Here is a 23,519-nt window from a genome sequence, read left to right as displayed (position 1 = left end):
TTCTTGAACTGTAATTCTTGCTTCGAAACTACTTAGATATGTTCAGAAATTGTCAACTGCGTTTAATTATTTCATTAATTATTTTTACAGATATATTTGCACATATTTAGAAGGTCATTATATCAAAAACTCATTATTTCTTCCTTCATTCAAAATAGTTTCAATACACGTGTTCATACTTCCAGCAAATATAAGGAAAGAATAAAGTTAAATTTCATGTGTTCCAACTGTCATTTCAGAGATCTCTGTAAGTTTTCAGTCAATGGAAAGCTACGGTATCTTTTTTTTTAAATTGGGATCTCACTTAAAATGGTCAGTTTGAGTCAATTGTCTTAACGAACTTACTCTTCTGTATGAATACTTTTAAGCCTGAACTCATCCACTTGCAACTTATTGCAATAACTTCTGTTTTGCTTCATTTCTGAGAATAGCAGTCCTATCTAATCGAACAATAGCACCTTTTTGCCACATCTATACCGTGTATTTGTACTGACTTAGGTACTCATTTTTTTTTTTGTGGAACCAATCTAACCTATTAAAATATCTGGTTCTCCGAAACTATCTCAAGTTTCGAAACCATACATAATTTTTCATGAGGGTTCTGCCAATCGAATCATCGGTACCCTGTATAATACAAGCTTCTGGTTCTCCAAAGTTTCTTTGGAACCAAGCAGTTGTAACTATTCCTGGTTTTCCGAAATTTTCCTTTCAGAATCAACTCATCTGACTCTCGAAACCAAGGTTCAAATCCAATTTTTTTTTCATGAGGGTTCTGCCAATCGAGTCATTGGTACCCTGCATAACACGAGCTTCTGGTTCTCCAAACTTTTTTTGGAACCAAGCAATTGTTGAAATTCCTTTTGGTTCTCCGAAACTTCTCATTCGGAACCATTTTACGAGGAATTTCACTTTTTTAGATGACGCCAGCTAGACGCCATTTTTGTTCTTCCAAGAACTAAGTTGAACCTAAATTAGAAAAACAAAAAGGTTGATTAGTTTGCCGATCGGAGCGTAACTAAACCGTGCCATATAGTGAATTTACTTCCACGATTTGATTTCTTTTAATTTTAAATAAAACTTTAACTTTTTCCACTACGCAATCTTGAAACACGTCTTTACGCGATGAGAATATCCCGCAATGACGCACATTTCATCACTATGTTCCACAGAGACCCTCTCGAATATTCGTGCTTTACTCGCTATCTCTTCTGCACGAATTGTTCAAATATGTGTGCGTTCATGCCATTTATCAACACTGAACAAAATGCATCTTTAATTAATAAGTGATTTTTTCGTCATATTTTATTTAGCTCTATCTCCTACAATTTGCATTTGGAAATTGCTGAGAAAGCTAGGTTTTGAAAAGTGAATGACATCTTTTTGAATGATTTTTGACATTTTTTTTTATTATTATTATTATTGTTTATTGAATCTTGCAACGTAAGATAAAAATCTTTTTGAATGTTACAATGTGGTAGTTTCATTTCTAATAATTTCTTAACAACTAATCGTTCCATCATACTGATTCTTATTTATTTATATGTCGTTCTTACTCCACGAATTCCTCCAGCAAACTCCTTTTGAACTCTGATTTATTTTAAATTGATTTTAGATTAAAGGGAAGATTATTCCAATATACAACACCTCTCACGAAGAAAGACATTTAGATTCGCAGTTTTGAAAGGAATTGTAAAGTGAAGCGCTTTTTGAGATATTAATTATGGGAGTTGATACATTCGTTAATTTAATATTCCGTACCCTAAAGAGGGCCATAGACTACACTAATGGCCTGTACAAATTCGATGATTACACGACGATTGTTTGATTCTATGCTCGCCCACACACGATACAAACATATTTCACGCGAACACAAATGATTGCGGGTGAAAACAGTACCAGCAACATAAAAAAAAACCATCTCCACCCCGGTTGGAAGGATGGTTTGTACAAAATATTTCGATCCCGTCCGATTTTACTCAAACCGTTTGGGCGCTCATTCAAGCAGTGCCATCGTGTTCACAGCGACAAAATTTCATCGCATTTGTACAAATGTTGTGTTGTCTGTGGCCCGCTCAATCGTCGTGGAATCATCGAATTTGTATAGGCCATGGCCTGCTTTAAGCGGGCCATAGACTACACAAATTGGCCTGTACAAATTCGATGATTCCGCGTCGATTGTTTGATCTATGCTCGCCCACACACTATACAAACATATTTCACGCGAACACAAATGATTGCTGGCGAAAACAGCAACAGCAACAAAAAAAAAACAACCCCACCCCGGCTGGGAGAATGTTTTGTACAAAATATTTCGATCCCGACCGATTTTACTCCAACCGTTTGGGCGCTCATTCAAGCAGTGCCATACACATTGCAAATCGTGCTCACAGCGACAAAATTTCATCGAATTTCATCGCATTTGTACAAATGTTGTGTAGTCTGTGGCCCGCTTTAGGTTGCAATGGGTTAACGGCTGCGGTGTGTATGTTTATGAAAATGATGGATCAAAACATCTTAATGCTAAAAAATGAAATTGGAAACAGCCAAAAATACTTCTGTGAATTTTCCTATTCGATTTTCGTAGCACGTTTCGCCAGTGCAGACGTAATACGCGTTACTTCGTATTAAACGAATCACTACCGACATCTATTGAAAAATTTCTTTTCTAAAGATGTATATGTCGTTTCCATTCGTTACAACAAAGATAACTCAGATTTATTCTGCCTGACGCTATATGCACTTTCTTATCAGAATTTGGCTAAATAAAATTTAAGTAAATTTCTCTGATGGTGTTTTCGGGATTTTCATAACACACCGACGAAATTCCTGGAATATGTTTGCAAACATTGTATTTGGAATCTGATTTTGCGAAGGACATAAAATTTTCAGCTGCTGGAACTGCGAAAAGCTTACCTAAGCAGATTTATACTAAAAATTGTAAATATTATGTACTTCACGCGTCGCGTCTGAAACAAACGAATCGCTACCGCACTCTTTTTATCGAAACATAACATGAAAATAATAGATAATGTTTAAAAACAATTGAAACTGGAAACCGCCAAAAGTATTCCTTTTTTTTCCAGGATTTTCATCCTTTAGGATGATTCATCCCTTTAAAAGTATTCCTGTGAATGGACTGCGGATTTTCCCATTCGCGTAACATGTTTCGCCAGTGCACACGAAACACGCGTTACTTCGGACTAAACGAATCACTACCGACATCTATTGAAAAAATTCTTTTTCAAAGATGTTTATATGTCGTTTCCATTCGTTACGCAGATTTATTGTGATAAGAAAGTGCCTGACGCTAGGCACTTTCTTATCAGAATAAATTTGGCTAAATAAAATTTAAGTAAATTTCTCTGAAGTCGAGATGTTTTGCGTGTTCAGGATCTTCGGGATTTTCATAACACACCGACGAAATTCCTAAAATATTTTTGCAAATCGTATTATAAGTGTTTGGAATGTAGGATCGAAATCTGATTTTGCGAAGGTCATAAAATTTTCAGCTGGAAACTGCCTAAGCAGGGCTGATAGATCATAGGGTGGTGTAAAATGTCAAAGAGCCCACTCAGCCATGCTGTAACATTGTTTACAAAACAAGAAGGGATCAAAGTGCATCAAGCACGCAGGTATCACAGTTTTTGACTATGGAGTGACTGAATAATATCGGTTCAGTGACAGTGCGTATTTAAAATTTGTTTCGTGAATTTTTCAGTAAATTCTAACATCTTTCTCTCCTACAGCGGAATCCGAGGAAAGTCTGCTCCTTCTGGCTCAGAAGCTGAGCACATTCTAATCAACGATGATCACTTGCGGGTACGGCATCTGGACGAAGTGACCAAAGAGTTCGGCGATATCGGATGCATTGCGCTGGAAATGTCGTCGAGGATCTGCCAAAAGACTGAACGTGCGGCACTGGCCAACGATGCCAGCCGGAGGGCGGTGAAGTTACACCCATTCATGTGGCAATCGTTGCCGAGCTATGCCAGCGTGGAGCAAAACCGGATCCGACGGAAGTGTTTCAGCTTTCCAGCACCGATATATTTGCCACTACTCAGCCAACGGCCTTAAACTCGTCGGTGGTTTGGTTCGGAAATGGATGTGGCGGAGGTGGGTGAGGAGGAGTAGGAGATGGTTGCAGTTGGCCACAGCAGTTTTCGACTTTGGCTACCGGTTGTCATCAGCCGCAACAACCTCCCGGTTCGCAAATCCAACAGCTGAATACGATACAGCAACAGCGAATAATAGCCGAAAGTGAACAGCAGAAAATAGCTCGCCTGTGCAGTAACAAAAAGATGCGTGGCCACCACAATTTAGGTACAATGGGCAACATAATTAACAGGAAAAGCGACACCACAGTAAGAATTAGCTATCCCGATTTCCTTTTGCCGTATTAAGTTCAGTTTTTTTTTCTTTCTAGGCAACAACGATACTGCTGCAGCAACAAAGTACAAACACCAAACCGATTGTGTTTAGTCAAACAGGCAGCCAGTTGATGACGCCGCGAGCATCCAACACGACCGGCGGTGCCCTGCAGGCCCAGAATGTACGGCGAAGTTCCAGGCTTTTTAGCAACAACAACTATTCAGTGAAGGAGAACACCAAGAGTCCTCAACTGAATAATAAATTCGTGGCATCTCGTGGCCGCGTAAATCGAAGATAAGAATTTCCAAGAAACTAAACAGTAGTACGGCCAAATTGCTGGAAAATGTCCACGAACGAAAGTCTTCAACCGGAAGCGATGGAAAGGAGAAGATCGGTGTGTGGCTGGAAATTGCTTTTAAATAAATAACTCAATTTATCGATGTTTGCTATAAATTTTGTTTGTTTGTTTTTATTTGGGATTTTAAGCCTCTTGGGTTTATTCATCCCATGTAAATTTTGTATAAAATTTTTGAAAAGCATCTCAAAAAGAAAACAATCTAAATTATTCTGGGGCAAATGCAGATAAGTGCATTTTTGATCCATTCATATAAACTTTCCTAACAATTCATTGTAGAAAAAAGTTAAAGCAAAGAAAAATTGAAAAAAGCTTCGCGTCTTGCGGGCCGCACGCGGCACGCGGGCCGCGTATTGCTCATTCCTGCTCTGAACTGATTTCATATGGGCTTTTTCCCCTCCAATAAGATTAAGCTAACTTAGTATTTCAAACTCTGTTTTGCCTTCAAATTTAATAAATGTACTATGTTTTATCTCAACTTTAATTGTATAGTTTTTCGAAACCTTCCACGTATTTATCCAACAACGAATGATTGTATTATGGATCGCTTTACGCTCGTTAATGATGTTGCTGCTGCTTATGGGTTTCCGTACTCATACACGAGTTTTTCGTTGTTGTATCTTCATAGTGATGTATATACGATTTTGGTGTTTCCTCAATTGAAAACGATAAGGAAACCTACCGGCGGAAACCTTTGATAGACTTTATCACCTTCGCCATGAGAGGGACTTTCTTCGGTTTGGTGGGTGCAAAAACTGCAAACAAAGAAAGATAATCAAGGCATTAGTCTACTTTCAGCACTTGATGATGCGCTTGAGAAATGGTGTAGAAAACGAACCATGTGCCTGGGCGTTGTCCCGAACGCAACCTTAAGTCGGGAATCTCCAGCCCAGTTATGTTGCCGCCCACGTTCTTGAGTGATGCTACCCGAGCGGTCGGCGAACAACCGGAGCCTTGGCTGTGCGTACTTGATTTGCTTGCTTATCACCTGTCGAGGAGGTTTGACCATGCATCGATGCGTCAACGTAGGCCAGCTGGGATCTCCTGACCGCTGCTGTCTGCTCTACCTGGGCCATCTGATGTTGGCCGTCAGACGGTTCAGCTTTACCTTTCTTTCATTTGAACAACGCTGTTGGAAAATTTAAGAAGAGAACAGTTTTTATAAGTTTCTACGGGAAATTATTTGAATGGAACTTACAGCGTACATCTCCCGCCATGATTCGCACTCTTTTTCCTTTCGTTTTTGGCTTCGGGAAGTCGTCTGCAGTGCTGCTCCCAAAGGATGCCAGTGTCCTCCAACAGGTACGGGTTCACTTCTTCCAGATATTCCAGGACCGGTTTGAGCATATCGAACGGAATTCCGTCGGTGCAATCCAGCAGTTCGATGTTTTCCTTTAGAAGTCGGTTTTGATGCCGAAGAAAACTTTGGTGCGAAGATTTTTGGACTGCATGCTGTGGCCGAGGGTCTCTTCTTCGGTCAGAATCGAACGACCTGGTTCAGCGGCATCGGGCGATAATTGTGAAATGATTGGTAGCGATTCTACCAACTCCGAAGCGTCCAGTAATGGTTCCAGTTTAACTTTCTACTTCAGTAGGGAGGGCGTTGAGGAGGAGGAACTGCTGCTGGAAGATCGGGCTTCACGGTTTTTACCCGAGGAGCTAGGAGATTGTTTTTTCCGTTTCGGCAGTAAGCCACTGTTGTTTGTTGTAAAACACGATTCAAACCAAGTTTATGGTGACGTCATATAAAACATCACTACAAAAGCACGACTTTTTCGTCATACTTTTCATTGATTTTCTTTGACACAAAACGTAAACAATGTAATAGGCTGTCAAAATTTCGGCTTCCGTGCCCACTTCTTCACCGCGCTTCTTTGTGTCAAAGTTGTTCCACCCTAGATCTATAGCCCTGCTGCCTAAGGAGATTGATACTAAAAATTCGTAGCGTCTGAAACAGACGAATCGCTACCGACATCTATTGAAGGAGTTAATTTTGCTGGTGCTGTTTTCGCCCCCAATCGTTTGTGTGCGCGTGAAATATGTTTGTATCGTGTGTGGGCGAGCAAACAATCGTCGTGGAATCATCGAATTTGTATAGGCCATTTGTGTAGTCCTACTTTAGGTTGCAATGGGTTAACGGCTGCGGTGTGTATGTTTATGAAAATGATGGATCAAAACATCTTAATGCTAAAAAAATGAAATTGGAAACCGCCAAAAATACTGTGAATTTTCCTGCGGATTTTCCTATTCGATTTTCGTAGCACTTTTCAGACGTAGCTCGAATCACTAGCGACATCTATTGAAAAATTTCTTTTCTGTTTATATGTCGTTTCCATTCGTTACAACAAAGATAACGCAGATTTATTCTGCCTAACGCTATGCACTTTCTTATCAGAATAAATTTGGCTAAATACAAGGAATATTTAAATAAGGTAGTGCCGAGAGCCATATTGGATTTTTTTGTGACGTCACAAAAACGATTGTATCGAAAATTTATATGAGAATGATAAGAATTTCAAAGAAAAACACATTTTAGAACAAAAATGAATTTCAATTTCATTTCGATTATGTTGTAAGGCCTCTATTTTACTATGTTCTGAAGTTTTTTGGTCCGTTGAAGATTGCATTATGTTTTTTTCTTAATTTATTAATGAATGCAACGTCGCCTTTTAGATAAAACGTGCAAAAATGAAGAAAAATCAGCTTTTAAAAGGTATAACTAGTAGATATTCGGTGTTCAACTGATTGTCATGATTTTAATTCAACTGGTTTACCATGTTCAATTCTTATGTAGAACAATTAACATCAATAAACGATTGTTAAATCAGTTAACTAAAATGCCAATAAAAGATTGCTGTTTTGTATAAAAATTTGTGTTTTGATCACTTTATCGCAATGAGGAGCTTTAACTGTACTGATTTGAACATTTTCATGTAAAAATTTGAAATAATTTTAAAGTTTTCCAAATTTCAATGGGGAAAATGCACCATTTTTTTTAACTTCAATGGTCTATTTTAAAGAAAAAATATTCGAAAATGCAACTTGTACCGATCTTAAAGAGCAAGAATCCCTCTACAATAACATTTTATCAAAATGGAAAATTTCTAGCAGATTCTTCAAATTATCAACGAAAAAGATAAGTTTCCTAGTAAATTAACAAATTTTGCGTGATTGTGACTGTTACGGGCGAATAGACCCACTGTGTTTCCCAACCAGATCAAAACAAACGGGTAAAAAACGCTGAGTTGCACGAGGTCGATATGTCAGTACTATGGGCGCTGACATTTTGAAAGAGAAAGGTCATTCGTATTCGAGAACTGGTTTGCTGAAGTTCATGTTAAATACGATTTTGCAAATGTTTAGTTGAATTGCTTATAGTTTGAAAGAAACAGAATTCAATAAACAATCTGTAAGTTGCTTCACGCTTTAATTGAATTATATTAAAAATTATATCTTACCTGGTTAGATCGAGTCAACAGATCCTGTCCACGTTTCGTTAGAAGATATTTTAATACTTACCATTGTACTTACCGTGAGTGAAAAATGCTGAAAATTTAGAAAGATGAAATTAAAAATGTTTATACTTACCAGGATTCAAATACTCTAAATTGTAAAAGCTATCGTAGGAGAATAATTGGAAAACCATAAGGAACTAATAATGTAAGTCGATTAAATTAACTTCACAAAACGTGTATTAAAATAAATCTATTTTGTAGCTTTGAGTTACCCCACAGTAAACTTCAAGGATTGGTTTTATTTGGCGGAGAATATCGAACAAAACAGTGACGTTTCAGTCTGTACCAATACTAGAGCAGGGCTGCCTTGGCACTACCTTCTTTAAATATTCCTTGGGCTAAATAAAGGATCTTGGTAGGCTGTGGGCAGGGATGCCAGGTGTTGAGGATGAAAAATCTGGGCAATTTTGAAAAAAAGTCTGTGTGTGTCTGTGCTTAAGGAAAATCACAAATTTGGTACTAAACAAGAAATTAAATTTGGTGAATCGTGTGTGAGCGGGGGGGGGGGGGGGGGGTTTTGAGGTGTGTTTGTGCTATGGTGTACGGGTTATTTTCGTGTTGATAACTATATAACAAACACTTTTTCCTACCACGTACCATGCCGATCTTATTTAAAAAACGATTGATTGGTCATATCAAAGAATACAAGTCAGATTTTAGTCAAGTCTGCCACTTACACATCAAATCTGATACATTAATATTGATTTTATGTGTCAATTTTGAAAGTCTGTAAAATCTGGGCACTCTCAGCAAAAATCTGGGCAAAATCTGTGTCTGACCAATATCTGGACGAAGGGTCAAAAGTCTTGGTTTTACAGACAAATCTGGGCACCTGGCAACCCAGGCTGTGGGCGAAATAAGCAGACAATTTTGTTGACAGGAAAATTTTCTTAAATTTGTAATATTGGTGAAAAATTCCAGAAACGAAGCTTTTATGGTGGTTGAAATGCGAGAAATGGAACCGACCAGTGCCCCTCCCAAAAGAAGACCTACTATCTAGCCTTGGTTCCTCCGAAGAAGCGAAGCCGGCAGTTTTCCCAATATCACCTGATCCAGTCAAGTCACGTTTCCGGAATTTTTTACAGGAGTTGAATCTATTTCTGCGTCTTCCGTAATCATCGTTTCCCTTTGATTTGTTGAGATCGTTCTGTATTATTTTTATCCTGTTTTTTTTTAAATCTTATTATTCTCCCAAATAACCAAAACGTGCCAAAACTCTATATAATCATATTAAGCGTTTGGTAGGGAGCTCCACGCTTCATTCCTCCCTTGAACCTGTATCTTTTGCGTTTTACATCTCATGGTTAGCCTGGCCGTAGTAGTATGTTCTCTGTGGTAGTATCTGCAATGCATGTTCTATGTATAAGATACTATGTTGAAAAGAAAAATGAAGAACGCAAGTTTTTCATTTTCCAGGATGCTTACAAGTTTTGGCCATGTTGGTGTGAGAAGAAGGATAAATTTGGCTAAATAAAATTTAAGTAAATTTCTCTGATGGTGTTTTCGGGTTTTCATAACAAACCGACGAAATTCCTGAAACATGTCTGCAAACATTGTATTTGGAATCTGATTTTGAGAAGGTCATAAAATTTTCAGTTGCTGGAACTGCGAAAAGCTTACTTAAGTAGATTTATACTAAAAGTTATATTATGTGCTTCACGCGTAGCGTCTGAAACAAACGAATCGCTACCGCACTCTTTTTATCGAAACATAACATGAAAATAATGGATAATGTTTAACAAAAATTGAAACTGGAACCCGTTAAAAGTACTTCTGTGAATGCGGACTGCGGATTTTTCCATTCGCGTAACATGTTTCGCCAGTGCACACGAAACACGCGTTACTTCGGATTAAACGAATCACTACCGACATCTATTGAAAAACTTCTTTTCCAAAGATGTTTATATGTCGCTTCGATTCGTTACAACAAAGATAACGCAGGTTTATTGTGATAAGAAAGTGCCTGACGCTAGGCACTTTCTTATCAGAATAAATTTGGCTAAATAAAATTTAAGTAAATTTCTCTGAAGTCGAGATGTTTTCCGTGTTCAGGATTTTCATAACACACCGACCAAATTCCTGAAATATGTTTGCAAATATCGTATTATACGTGTTTGGAATGTAGGATCGACATCTGATTTTGCGAAGGTCATGAAATTTTCAGCTGGAAACTGCCTAAGCAGATTGATACTAAAATTTCTATTATATACTTCACGCGTAGCGTCTGAAACAGATGAATCGCTACCGACATCTATTGAAGGAGTTAATTTTGCTGGTGCTGCTTTCGCCCGCAATCGTTTGTGTGCGCGTGAAATATGTTTGTATCGTGTGTGGGCGAGCAAACAATCGTCGTGGAATCATCGAATTTGTATAGGCCATTCGTGTAGTCCTGCTTTAGGTTGCAATGGGTTAGTGGCTGCGGTGTGTATGTTTATGAAAATGATGGATCAAAACATCTTAATGCTAAAAAAATGAAATTGGAAACCGCAAAAAATACTGTGAATTTTCCTGCAGATTTTCCTATTCGATTTTCGTAGCACGTTTCGCCAGTGCAGACGTAACACGCGTTACTTCGTATTAAACGAATCACTACCGACATCTATTGAAAAATTGCTTTTCTAAAGATGTTTATATGTCGTTTCCATTCGTTACAACAAAGATAATGCAGATTTATTCTGCCTGACGCTATGCACTTTCTTATCAGAATAAATTTGGGTAAATAAAATTTAAGTAAATTTCTCTGAAGTTGAGATGTTTTCCGTGTTCAGGATTTTCATAACACACACGCAAAATAATTTTCACTTAAAAAATAAGTGACATCTCCCAGACAGGAAAAATCGCCCGAAATCGGCCCGATTTTTGTCCGTACATCTGCTCGATCGGTCCGAAATCGTATAAGAAATCGGGCCGAATTTAGTAGAAAATCGTGCGAATATGAAACACTTATTCGGGCGACGATAAGTTTTTTCAACCAGTTCGAGCAGATCAAATGTCAAAACAAGCGGACCGTTTTCCAACCAAATCTGAACGGTTTTCGAACCGTTTCTGGACCGATTGCCATCGTCCCTCCGAAATAAAGGACCGATTTCGGGCCGAAACCGACCGGTTTTTCGAACCGTTTCTGGGCCGATTGCCATAGCGTCCATCCGAAAAAACGGCCCGATTTCCGACCGAAACCGAATGATTTTTCGAACCGTTTCCGGGCCGATTGCCAAGCGTCCACCCGAAAAAAAAGAATCGATTTCGGACCGAAACCGAACGGTTTTTTGAGCCGTTTCTGGACCGATTAGCATGGTTGCCATTCATTTAGGTTTTTCGGCTTGTTTACAAAAAGCTAGAGACTTTTATTTCATTTGTTTTTTATTTTTCCGTTTTTTTCTTCTAATTTATTTTTTGTTACCTCTTCTGCTACAAGACATTGCGATGTCTGGCGCAAGCTTCTTCTTGTTAAGCAATTCGTCCATTTTCAGGTGTTGATTAAATCCTTGGGATGACAACCACATCATGCGAAATCCATCTTCGGGGTACAATGTTGTGAAGAGATGGCTTGAGGGTTGTTCGAGTTTTCCAAACTTGACGCGAATTCGCCATCATCAGAAGGCAACATGAAAAGAAATACAAAAAGACAAGAGAAAAAAGGAAAAGCAAAATAGGTGTTAGTTCATATCATCTATCAATATATAATAAGAAGCCTAGCTCAAACTTATATCTAACTTAAATAACGTGATTGATATCGTCTACTTATAAACAGAACAGGAAATTGATGAAGTGGGATTGAAAACTTGAAAATAATTATTGAACCTGTAATTTTTACGCTGTAATTTGTTTTGAACGGTAAAACTACGACAAATGTCATGCTCCTTTTTGTTACAGGACATTTGTTGTAAAATCAAATCATTTTTTTATTTAATATTGTAATTGTGCTTTATTGATTTAACGTCAGCCCATCGATATAAAATCATAGTTAGGGTCAAGGAAATACAATTCGATAGTAACAAGTGAATTAATTAGTTCTAGTCTGTACTATTCTATTACTCTCTAAAAAAATATTCTAAAGAGAAAGCAAACTTAAATGAAGAGATAGTGTTTTCTGTCTGATAGGTAGTGCTAAATCAAAACGATTTTTTTCCATTACTTGTTGAATTGTTTTAAAGGCAACAACTTTCTGTTACACGTAATTATCAATATTTTTTTTGTGTTTATAGATTGGATCCACAAGAATTAAAATTTAAATCTTGAAAAAGATCAGTTTAATAAGTAAATAGTAGACAGAAAAAAATTAAAGCTGTAGAATTAGCTGTAGTTATCCTGTAACAAAAAGGAGCAGGACATTTACCGTAATTTTACAGGTTAAAAAAAATTTACATGACATTTATTATGACATTAGTCAATATTTTTACAGGCTGGTTGAAAATTACAGGCCTAGAATTTCGAACCGTGCCTCTCGTTCACTTTTTGATTTATCGGTAAAAATTATTATTTGAGTGAATGGCAAGTGATTTTAATTTAAACTAAAACACAATAAAAGTACAATATTATTAACAGCAAATTTATTAACAGTATCTTTATTGGGGGAAACAATTAGCAACCAAAAGGAAATCAAAAAATAGATCAACAACTAAATTTGTATTAGCTTAGCTTAGCTTAGCTTGATTAACTACTCACATCCACCTTAAACCGATAGATCAACAACTAAATTTGTATTGCCTAAAAAGTATTCATATCAATCGGCAATCCAATAATTATCTAAGTGTGCAATGATGGTATTGGACAATTCTATTTTTCTTAAATAAATCGTTATACTTTACCATCAGCAAAATTTTTGAGCCTATTCCATCAGCTAAAATTGATCCAGGTGGTTAACAAAAAGGAGATACAGTATTGGTTCCTTTCTAAAATGGTGATACCGCCACTAAGAAGATGGATCGACAGGGGAAAAAATAGCACTACAGATTCATGCGTAGTACTTTCGTTGCTCATGTTGATGTGTTTAAAATCCCTTCGTAGGCAACTCCGGATCCCAGCGCGATGCATGGAGCTGCAGTGTAAATCGTTTAACATCCGCCACATACAATCGGAAACGGCAGATTGCGTATTTGAACGAACTTTGCAGACTCGTGACCTTCGGCAATCCACAGTGGCATACTTTCCTTAACTTGCGGGCTTCAATGTTCTCTACATCAGCGATACAGGAGACGCATCCCTCATACTCCTGCTTGTAACGGGAAGGACAAATGAAACAGAATTAGGAAGTTATTTTAAGGGAATAAAATTAAATAAAAAGCTCACCCTTTCGCCGCGTTTTGACATGGTAATATTCCTCCCTATCGAAATCCACTAATGGTTCTCTTGAGGCGGAGGAGGAACAGATGAACTGAGTTATTACTGCATTCAGCCGCTTCGAAATCCGGTCTGAAGTATGAACAAAAAAGGAAAAGCATTTACAAAAATCAAATTTATTGAAATCACTCAGTCGCTAACGTAACAACACTTACTGGATGATGTTCAAGTAGTTCCAGGATGCACAAATTTGTTTTGGCCTACCGGAACTTCTCGGTTCGCTGCATCTCTTCTGGTCTGGTCGACAGGAAAAAACACGGTACGGAGCAAGTGCTGGAGTTGTTCCGGCACAAAACAACAGATAGTACGCAAGTTGGGCCAAAGAAAAAAACAACAGAGAATGCAAAGTAAAAACAACAGAGAACCAAATCAAAACAAAGAAACTGTCCGCGCGAGATATTTTTGACGTTTCTCCTTTCGACGAATACTGGGATGCCAGGCAGACTTCATTTTTTTAGTTTGCAATTTAAAATTATTGGACGACGCGTATTTCAACAGCACGTAATTTTTTTCGACCAGTAAAACTACGGCAACTGTCTTGCTCCTTTTGTTACAGGGCATTTGCTGTAATTTTAAATGATTTCCGATTTAAAACTAAATGTTTTTTAAATTACAGGTCGAATTATTTTAAAGGCGAGCATATTCAATGACACGTAATAGTCATTATTTTTTTCTGTGTAAATAATTGTGACAACGGTACTCACTTTGCTTTCCTTTTGAAGTATAACACCGAAAATAGATGAAAAGTAATCCAAGTGTAGCCACCACCTCTGAGCGTGCCTGGGATCCGGATCTGGATACCGTACCGTGTGGACATTTCCTTGGAATTCGATGGATCGATGTTTTCTATGGGGACGATAACGGGTTAGAAAATTATATTGATAAAACTTGATTATTTAGAACTCAATCAATCAAACATTTTCGAAATTTGTTTCTGGAATTGATCCACAAGAATTAAAATTTCAATCTGGAAAAAGATCATTTTAATAAGTAAATAGTAAATAATTGTGACATTGCTTCCCTTTTGAAGGATCACACCGAAAACTGATTAAAAGTAATCCAAGGGAAGCCACCCACCTTAGAGCGTGTCCGGGATCCGGATCCGGATACGATGTCCGGGATAGCATTCCACCAGAGCCTGTACAGTGTGGACATTTCTTTGGAAGCTTTGTTTGCATGGTTCGATGTTTTCTATGGGGACAATTAAGGGTTAGAAAATGATATAAATAAAACTTGATTATTTAGAATTCAATCAATCAAACATACCTCGCTTTTTATTAAATTATCGCCGGACAATGGCTTCTTCTACATACCGCTAAAAGCATTTCTGAAAAGAAACAGCGGAAACGGCAGAAACAGAACTGCGACCAAATTTCACAACACAATTCACAACAATCACGCACCAAAACGAAACACGCACCCATATTGCTGCGATTGAAAACTGCCTGTGTTTCGTTTTTTCATGCAGCACTGCGATAAATATCGTCTGTTTTCGAGCAATCGAGCAGGCGGATGGAAATCGAGCCGATAACCGACCGAATTCTAACCGCTAGAATTCGAGTACCGCCATGTCTGTTTTGCAATCGGCCCGATTGAGCAAACGTTCCTGACAGGGCTGTAGTAAATTCTCGCCATACGTAATTTCATTTGAATTTTAAGTGATGGGTCAAGTGAATTCATTTAAGTGACCGGTCAAGTGAATTACACTATGACGTTCGAGTGAAATTTATCTGAATTTCTAAGTAAGTTTCTAATTAATCATCTCTCGCGTTTTTAAATGAAAGAACATTTATAGAACACCACTTCGATTTCAAATACTTACATTACGCTTTCGCCATAAATTTATTGATTGGAAAATTCCATCGTAATCCAAAGGCAGATCGGTTACTGTGGATAGTTCGACTTCTAAATCTTCCCTGCTGCAAACCAGAAAATCTGTCCAGTTCAATCCACAAGCTGAAACATAATAACACCTTTAAATAACTTTTTCTTACATCACGTTTAACACAACTACCGCCAAAATCGCCTACAAAAGAATTGGGAAAATCTAAATCCAGCATAAGCTTTAAACGCTGCTCTTTAGAATTTGCCATTTTGAACTCTGAAAATAAACACAATTATAACCCGACATTCACTTGAAATTCAAGTGACGGGGTGTGAATATTTTTTCTCACTTCAAATTCAAGTGATGACTGAAGTGAATGTTGATGAATTCACTTGAAATTTAAGTGACTGCCAAGTAAAATGTATATGTCGCACTTGAATGGAAGAAAATCACTGGATCCTTGTTTTTAAGTGAAAAATCATGTGTATTTTAAGAGTGAATTTGGGTTCAGTGCACCGACGAAATTCCTGAAATATGTTTGCAAATATCGTATTATACGTGTTAGGAATGTAGGATCGAAATCTGATTTTGCGAAGGTCATGAAATTTTCAGCTGGAAACTGCCTAAGACACATTCCACCACATTTCTAAGACACATTCTGCCTAAGACACATCTATTGAAAAATTTCTTTTCTAAAGATGTTTATATGTCGTTTCCATTCGTTACAACAAAGATAATGCAGATTTATTCTGCCTGACGCTATGCACTTTCTTATCAGAATAAATTTGGGTAAATAAAATTTAAGTAAATTTCTCTGAAGTTGAGATGTTTTCCGTGTTCAGGATTTTCATAACACACCGACGAAATTCCTGAAATATGTTTGCAAATATCGTATTACACGTGTTTGGAATGTACACTAAGAAATAAATAAAATATCAAACAGTTATATTTTAGGTATTTTCACATATCTCCCTCTTTACGCACACGGATATTTCTCATGGTGTAATTACTGGGATATTTCTCACTGGGAAATATTTCTGCGATTAAAATTTATGCATTGAGAAATGTTATGGAACGACATCTGGTGGTCAGAAATAAAAGTTTGAGCCGTAACGTAAAGGCAAACGCTTAAAGCAGAAATAAACAGAAAAACCAAACGAAAATCGTTTGATTTTCGTCCATGTTCTATGGTCAATGTGCATAATTGACCATAGCATAAAAACATGTGCATTTCGCTGGTAATATTACATGCTGCAATTGAGTCCATCCTTTTTAAATACGATTCAGATAAATATTTAAAGAGAATGGAATCTGCATCAGGCTTGTAATTGGTCACCATCGTTTGAATTTTTCCGGAGACAACCACCACACATCGTTCGTGACAATCGTGGAGAGCGCAATCGTTTGATCGGAGAGCAAAAAAATGCAAAACGAAATTTTGATCTTTTTTGTGATTAGTCGTTTGACTGTCATCCCTCTTGCGTAGATAATCGAGATAATCATTCCACATTGTTCGACCAACACATCCAAACATCACCCGGCGCTGCAGAGTGACGAATTTTTTTTTCAACAGGAGGGAGTGAATAGAAAAGATTGCATTTGCTTATTGAGTCTGTAAGTTCTGCTGCGTGAAAGAGATAGGCGATGTCGTAAACTGTCGGGAATGATGGTCGTTTGACCATCAAATTATCCCTCTCGTGTACCAAGACACGAAATTTTGTTCGACAATCACACAAAGAAGAATGAATGTCGTTTCGTTTGATGGTAGTCGACTGTTCGGCAAGTTTTCGGTCGCATTCGTTTAATGGCACGAACAATGATACTGATAAAAGCAGGCTGTGCGACTGTCAGAGAAAATGTCGATGGTTTACAAGTCTGATCTGCATGCAGTCAAGTTGAAAGGCATTTAGCAACTGAAGAATCTAGCATGTGCTCATACCCGTTTAGTTGGGACTCAAACGCACAAAGCGTTTGTTTGAACAAAATAATATATAATTTCTCGGTTATTAAATTTTATGCATTGGATCATTACACGCCAAGAAATTATTCGGATGCATAAATTTAAATATCTGAAATAGTTATTTTTTAATATTTCTGGATATTAATGTAAGAGAAATATCGGAGTTATTGAAATATAATAATTTTCATATTTTTTTCATTTCTGAGTGTAGGATCGAAATCTGATTTTGCGAAGGTCATGAAATTTTCAGCTGGAAACTGCCTAAGACACATTCCACCGTGACGTGAAATCGCTTTTCAGGACTTTTCTGCATTGTTATCATTTTAGAAGTCAACCAATTCACTTGAAAATGTGGAAATAGAATATCGGTGTCTTCGAATGAGTTGTAAAGAAAACAATTACCCACAATTTGATGTACGAAACTTCTCGATTGAACAACAACGAACGAAGTTATGCTTATTTAAAGTTGTGACGTGAATTCACTCAGTTCAAACAGAACAGGGTAGTTGACTGAATTCACGTCACGAAATATAAATTTATACTGTGGTTATCCTGAACCATTCTTTGGAGCCTTCAAATTTTATATACACTTTCAAAAACGATATTTTGTTAAAGTCGCGAATGCCATAAAGATTAAATTGTAAAACGACTATAATCGATACAAAAAAAAAGATATTTTGTTTACTTTTACAATCATAAATTTTCAGTATCTGCACCTAACTTTTTCCTTATTTTGATTGGCACTTGAATAGCAACATATTGAGGGATCATATGGTAAAATTACTACTGTCTTCATCTTAAGATTCACCAAAAAAAGTTTTTTATTTTTTTTTCAATCTTTTTGTATTTTTATTTGAAAATAATGAACCTATTAAAAAAAATCAACCAAATTATGCTCGATTTGTAAAAATCCGACCATCTGGAGGGTCAAAACAGCTTTCAGAGCAAATTTTTCATATAAAATTTAACAAAAAATCAAATTTTGTGATGTGAATTCATTCATTCCCAGCCAACAGGTAGGTCCAATTTGGTAGGTATATCAAAAGATATACGTACGTCTATGTCGACACTAATCATCGTACATGACGTTAGAAAAAAGCATATACCTACCAAAAGTGGAGGCGATATACGTACATGTTTTCGTTATTTTCTGGTTTACGACTACGACAACATCATATATGATGTTTTTTACGACGTCAGAAATACTTACGTACTTTATGTCGCATCGGCAACATTTTGTACGTTACATCAAAGGATTCGATTCATGCACGTTTACGATGATAGGTTGTTTGACAGTTCCTACCACACTTTATGCGATGTATGTTTTACCCTTTTACGACTTGAAGCGATATGATGATAAATTGGCAATTAAAGGCACCCTTAATGCACTTAATGCGAGGTGTGTTGAACTCTTGTACGACTTGAAGTAATCTGACGATGAATTAGCGATCTAAGTCACCCTTTATGCGAGGTGTGCCGAACTCTTGTACGATTTGAAGCAATCTATCGATGGATTGGCGATTTAAGTCACCCTTTATGCGAGAGACACTATTCGTTTGCTGCCCCGAACGAACTCTCTCTACGTTCGGTTGCTACATGATGCATGAAGAAGACGAGGCACACATACTCATTTACGTTGTTCTAATTTGAATAACTCCAGCCGATAGCTGTCGTTGAGGAGAACATCTTCAACCTCGCCGCAAAGGTTGAGGCAACAACAAAAACAACCGAACTTATTGCGTTGCACGGCCCGCAACGTATAGTGCAAAGAGGGGGGAGGAAAAAGAAACGAAAAAACTAGCTGCCTGCGTGCGGTTGCTGTGCAATAATAGCAATAGCAGAAAAACCTCACGCATTCGATCCAGGCACAAACGAGGAGACTCGGGTTTGCTCTGCCTTTTGAATTCGGTTCCCTCAAGGTTGTAACAGGAGATGAGTGAGAGCCATAGATGCCACACCTACCGATTTTTCGGTATTCATACCGATTTTTGACAAAAATTTTGACCAAGAATCGGTATTCACAGAATACCGATTTTTGGCAAAACCTACCGATTTCATACCGATTTTTGAAAAATTCGTTCTGACAGATTTTGTTTTTCAAAATATAACTATAACTATCTTTTTCCTTATTTAAATTATGAAACAATATAATTCTAGTGCCTATTTAGCCAGCAAGTCTCAGATTATTGCCAACTCTCTTGAGATCAAATTTTGATTATCGAATAACATGGTAGATTAGAGATTATAGCAGTTTAAGATATAAGCAAATAATATCTTGAAGTTGTGGGTTTCAAATTTAGGAACCAAGATAAGTGTACGCTCTTGATAAATTGCACAAGTCCACAAAATTTTAAAAAAAATCTATGTTTTTGTGATAACTTTTGCTGGTGAAAATTCTTAAAAAAATTTGTGCGCTTTTTGGCAAAGCTTTGAAACATTCCAAATATTTTGAAAATATCCACACAATAATCAACATTCTCGAAGACCATGAGTAATTTTGATTTCTAAGAAAAAAGTAATGGAAGTTTTCATTTCGTTAATTTTTTCCAAACCACAAAAAACGGGAATATTGACGAAATTTTAGAGAAATTTAAAACGAAATTGAATTTTTGATACTCAAAAACACAAAAAGTCAAATCGTTTCGCTGTCTTCAACAAAGTTGTTCAATAAGTTATGACCTTTAATGTTAAATACTCAATGATTATCTTGAATGATGTCATAAATAGTTGTTGTCTTACACTAGCCACGGTAGGAGACGGGATGAATCATCCAATAGGATGAAAATCCCTAAAAAAAAAAAAAATAGTTGTCTTATTTATTTCAATTTTTAAAATTGTAGAAATTATTTTTTTCTCAACGTTGTATTTCTGAAACAAGAACATACAGGCAAGATCTGGATTCATAATGTAGTAGTATTCAGTGTAAAGATTTAAGGAGCATAAAAATACTAAATGATAAAAGTTTTTACAGTGAACAACACAATAAAGTCGCAGTGGGCAGAAAATATCATGTTTAAAAATTACGATATCAAAATAGTAATTTTTCAATATTCTTTCAATAAAAATAGTATTAAAAGCTTCGAAAAAAAAAAATCGGTATTTATACCGATTTTTGGAATTTTCATACCGAATACCGATTTTTTCGGACTCAAAAATACCGATTTTAATGTGGCATCCCTGGTGAGAGCCATTCGTTTGGTTTTTTGGATTCGCTGCCTCGAATGTATACTGCTTCTTGAAGGCGGGCCATATTGAGAGCGTATGCATCATCGTTTTTGTCGTTTTCGCTGCCTCAAAGCAACCTTTGCTTCCGAGTAAAGCAGTGAGCGAGAGAAGGTTGATCAATTCATGCTCAGCAAAATTCAATCACTGATTTATGTCACCCTTTATGCGAGATGTGTTGCAGTCTTATACGATGTTCAGAGATTTTAACATCGATTGACAACTTAAGTCACATGTTATAAGATGTGTGTTGTAAGCTTGTACGATATGATGCAATTCGACATTTGATGGACTCTTTAAGCGATACTTTATGCGAGTTGGGATGTTTTCATGTACGATTTGTACCATCAATCGATTTTGCGAACCACTTTATGTAGCATGTTATATGTATTATTGGGATTGATATGCGACTCTAGGGAGAAATAATATCATTGATGATTTTGACTGATTTTTATTATAAAAACATTGGAATAAACTACACAATTAGGTACAGTAAAAAACTTGCACTTAAATTATCTTCAATTTCTAAAAACAACATATCTTCGCAGGAACCGCAACCGGGCCTTGTCCTGTTCGCTACTTTCCTAACTGCCTCCCTCCCTCCGGATTTTTGACGCCTTCTTCTTTCGGCTGTACAGCGGGAATGCCCGGGCCACCTTCCTCGATACTCAAAGTAAGCCTTGAGTACGAGTTGATGACAACTTCCCGTACAACTGCGAAATAAAGAGAAAAATAATGAATAGTTGACATTTTATATTTTTAAGCCACTATCGAAAAATTTAACGCTTATCTAATAACCACAGAAAAAAAAAAAGAACTATAATCAATAAATATCTGGCCAGAATTGAAGTTGTTTCTTTTAATTATGACAACATTTTAATTGTTTTATAAAAGTTAAGACATCAGAAGAGAGTTACAGATGCAGTCTTAATCATTCATTAAAAAATCTAATTACTTTCAGTTTCACCTCAGTTCTGGCTCCAATTAAAATTTTAAATTTTTCTAACTATCATCAACTAGAATTAAAACAGAATTCAAAATTCACCAATGATTGGAATATGTCAAAAAATAGTGACAGTAAAATTTTGTCTGTGGTAAAATTGTAGATCAGTACCTTAATGTTGATCTTTTAATGGTCCTTTGATTAAACCCTCACTGGACTATAACCGTGGTGTAACCATAAATCCGATGGTATATGTTTGGTTCTGCTCGCAAACACTACCTAAAATATGTATAAAAAATGGATTTTGAAATTGGTATTGTGAACCACGAAGTCATTTTCAAAATATTAACATACATTAACTAAGAATGTGTACCTCAATACACATCTTAGCGGTGGAACCGAAGCTGAAAATTCCACCAGATAATCGTAGAAAATTTTCCCGCACACAGGATTTATTTCTTGATGGTTTGTCTGACCTTGGCTTTCTACCGTTAACTTTCTTAGCATACGGTTGGGCTCCCTACTTCCTCGTCGTTGCTTGGGTTCTGACTTCTTGACCTAGTCCAGGATAAATAAACGCAAAACCGTGGTGGCACCCGATGTTGGTACGGTAAAAATAATACGCTGTTGTCGCCTGAAAAAAAGTGCAGACTGTGATTAAATTCCTCCTAAATTCGAATTAGAGGGAAATTAAATTGATGATTTTATCCTATGAATAAACTAAATCATTCTTACCGTTGTATCCAGACCAAATCATGATTTTTTTTTCTTGGGGGGTAAGAACATTCCCGGTTGTAGCACATCGCAGATCATCCGCCTGCGGTATAGCTGCTGGATGGCCATGAACCGCTACGGAGGTACACACTAAGATTACATTTATCCCGCTCGGGACCATGATTCTCCGTATCACAGGAACACTGCTCAATTTGAACGAATTTCGAATGAGAACTCATCTGAATCGCGGGACGTCTCATCTCTCCTGAAATCCGAGACAAACTTTATACGAGAGTACAGGAACTCTAACCAAACCCGTGAATTCAGAACAGTGTTCTCCTGAATCGCTGTAGACACATTTCGTGTCAAATTTCCCATCTCTTTCTATCCTGTTAGAAACAACCCGAATTTCTTTTTCTTTCTCACCAGTGCACAAAATAAAAACCCGCGAAAGAGTTCAGTTTGCCATTTTTACTTGCGGTATCCGTTCGTTGCTGTTGATGAGAAATAGAGATGATTTCGTTGACTAGTTGGTATATCCGGGTGCAAGATTTGTTAACTCGTTTGTTGGCATGGACCGGATCACAAGGATTAGAACACCTGCATGGATCTCACGGCGCATAGGTAAGTTTCGCTGCTATGCGGCGTTTTAGTGAAATAATAAAAATCTTTTCTTTTTGTTTTTCAGATTGACAGTCTTGTGTGTGATAGTGAAAATACCACATAACCAAATATGTAGTGCAAATAAAAAAAAAGTTAGATGTGAAAAATAAATTTAAATAGTTGAAACAATCATTGTGTTATTTTGTTTTTGTGGGAAAATTAAAAGATTTAAGAACCAGGGGGAAACGAAAGCAAAATTCACTACAAACCACAGGAGGAACACGTTTCGAGCCCACAGGAATATTTAAAAACTCCTGCAAATTACAGGAGAAAACCGTTTTGATTCTACAGGTGAGTTTGACAGTTGTTTTCCTGAGCGGTTTTTCTGTCCTGAAATCGTCCTGTAATTTCAGCTGTTGAAAATACAGAACGAAATTGTCCCGATCACAGGAGAAAAGATTAAGTGTGTACGTCTTCGCGAAAGTACTTTTCAGGTAAAGTAGCCGATTCCACTCAATTTGATCACTTATCGCAGTTCCGCTAGAAGAAATTCGCCTGACTGTCTGGGACAGGACCGCACTGAAACAAAAACGCACTCGATGCACTAGTTTAGCAGGTTTTCCGCAACAATCGGGACACGAACGAAATCGAGATCTGCGAGGTAAACAAATAAA

At 37.0% G+C, this 23,519-nt stretch overlaps 2 long non-coding RNA genes and 1 other non-coding gene across 19 annotated transcripts in view; 1 reads left to right on the top strand and 2 right to left on the bottom strand.

Annotated features, from left to right (window-relative positions):
• Positions 1-3,334: 3,334 nt before the first annotated feature.
• LOC129754747 (uncharacterized) lies at positions 3,335-7,149 on the bottom strand. Its single transcript, XR_008739080.1, has 3 exons — positions 5,922-7,149; positions 5,562-5,852; positions 3,335-5,478 (listed from the first exon to the last, which is right to left on the bottom strand). It is a non-coding gene; the product is annotated as an uncharacterized LOC129754747 (long non-coding RNA).
• On the top strand, positions 3,343-5,120 carry LOC129754738 (uncharacterized). 2 transcript variants are annotated; one of them, XR_008739078.1, is made up of 3 exons: positions 3,343-3,632; positions 3,747-4,361; positions 4,424-5,120. It is a non-coding gene; the product is annotated as an uncharacterized LOC129754738 (transcript). The 2 variants fall into 2 exon arrangements; XR_008739077.1 differs by having other exon boundaries at positions 3,347-3,683; positions 4,424-5,115.
• Positions 7,150-11,493: 4,344 nt separating the features above from the next.
• LOC129748774 (uncharacterized) overlaps positions 11,494-23,519 on the bottom strand; it is a 39,674-nt gene continuing 27,648 nt past the window's right edge. For 4 of the 16 annotated variants that reach the window (XR_008737822.1, XR_008737833.1, XR_008737810.1 and 1 more), the window contains 5 exons: positions 22,264-23,499; positions 21,883-22,162; positions 21,700-21,807; positions 14,656-21,298; positions 11,496-14,424 (listed from right to left, as the gene is read on the bottom strand). This is a non-coding gene — a long non-coding RNA (uncharacterized LOC129748774). Of the gene's footprint in view, positions 14,425-14,655; positions 21,299-21,699; positions 21,808-21,882; positions 22,163-22,263; positions 23,500-23,519 lie in introns of all 16 variants that reach the window. The other 12 variants (XR_008737816.1, XR_008737829.1, XR_008737824.1 and 9 more) reach the window with 12 other exon arrangements.

Source organism: Uranotaenia lowii, chromosome 1 (genome assembly GCF_029784155.1).
Source record: "Uranotaenia lowii strain MFRU-FL chromosome 1, ASM2978415v1, whole genome shotgun sequence".
NCBI lineage: Eukaryota > Metazoa > Arthropoda > Insecta > Diptera > Culicidae > Uranotaenia > Uranotaenia lowii.
Note: the sequence above shows the minus strand (reverse complement) of the source record. Positions and strands in the feature narration are given on the sequence as shown.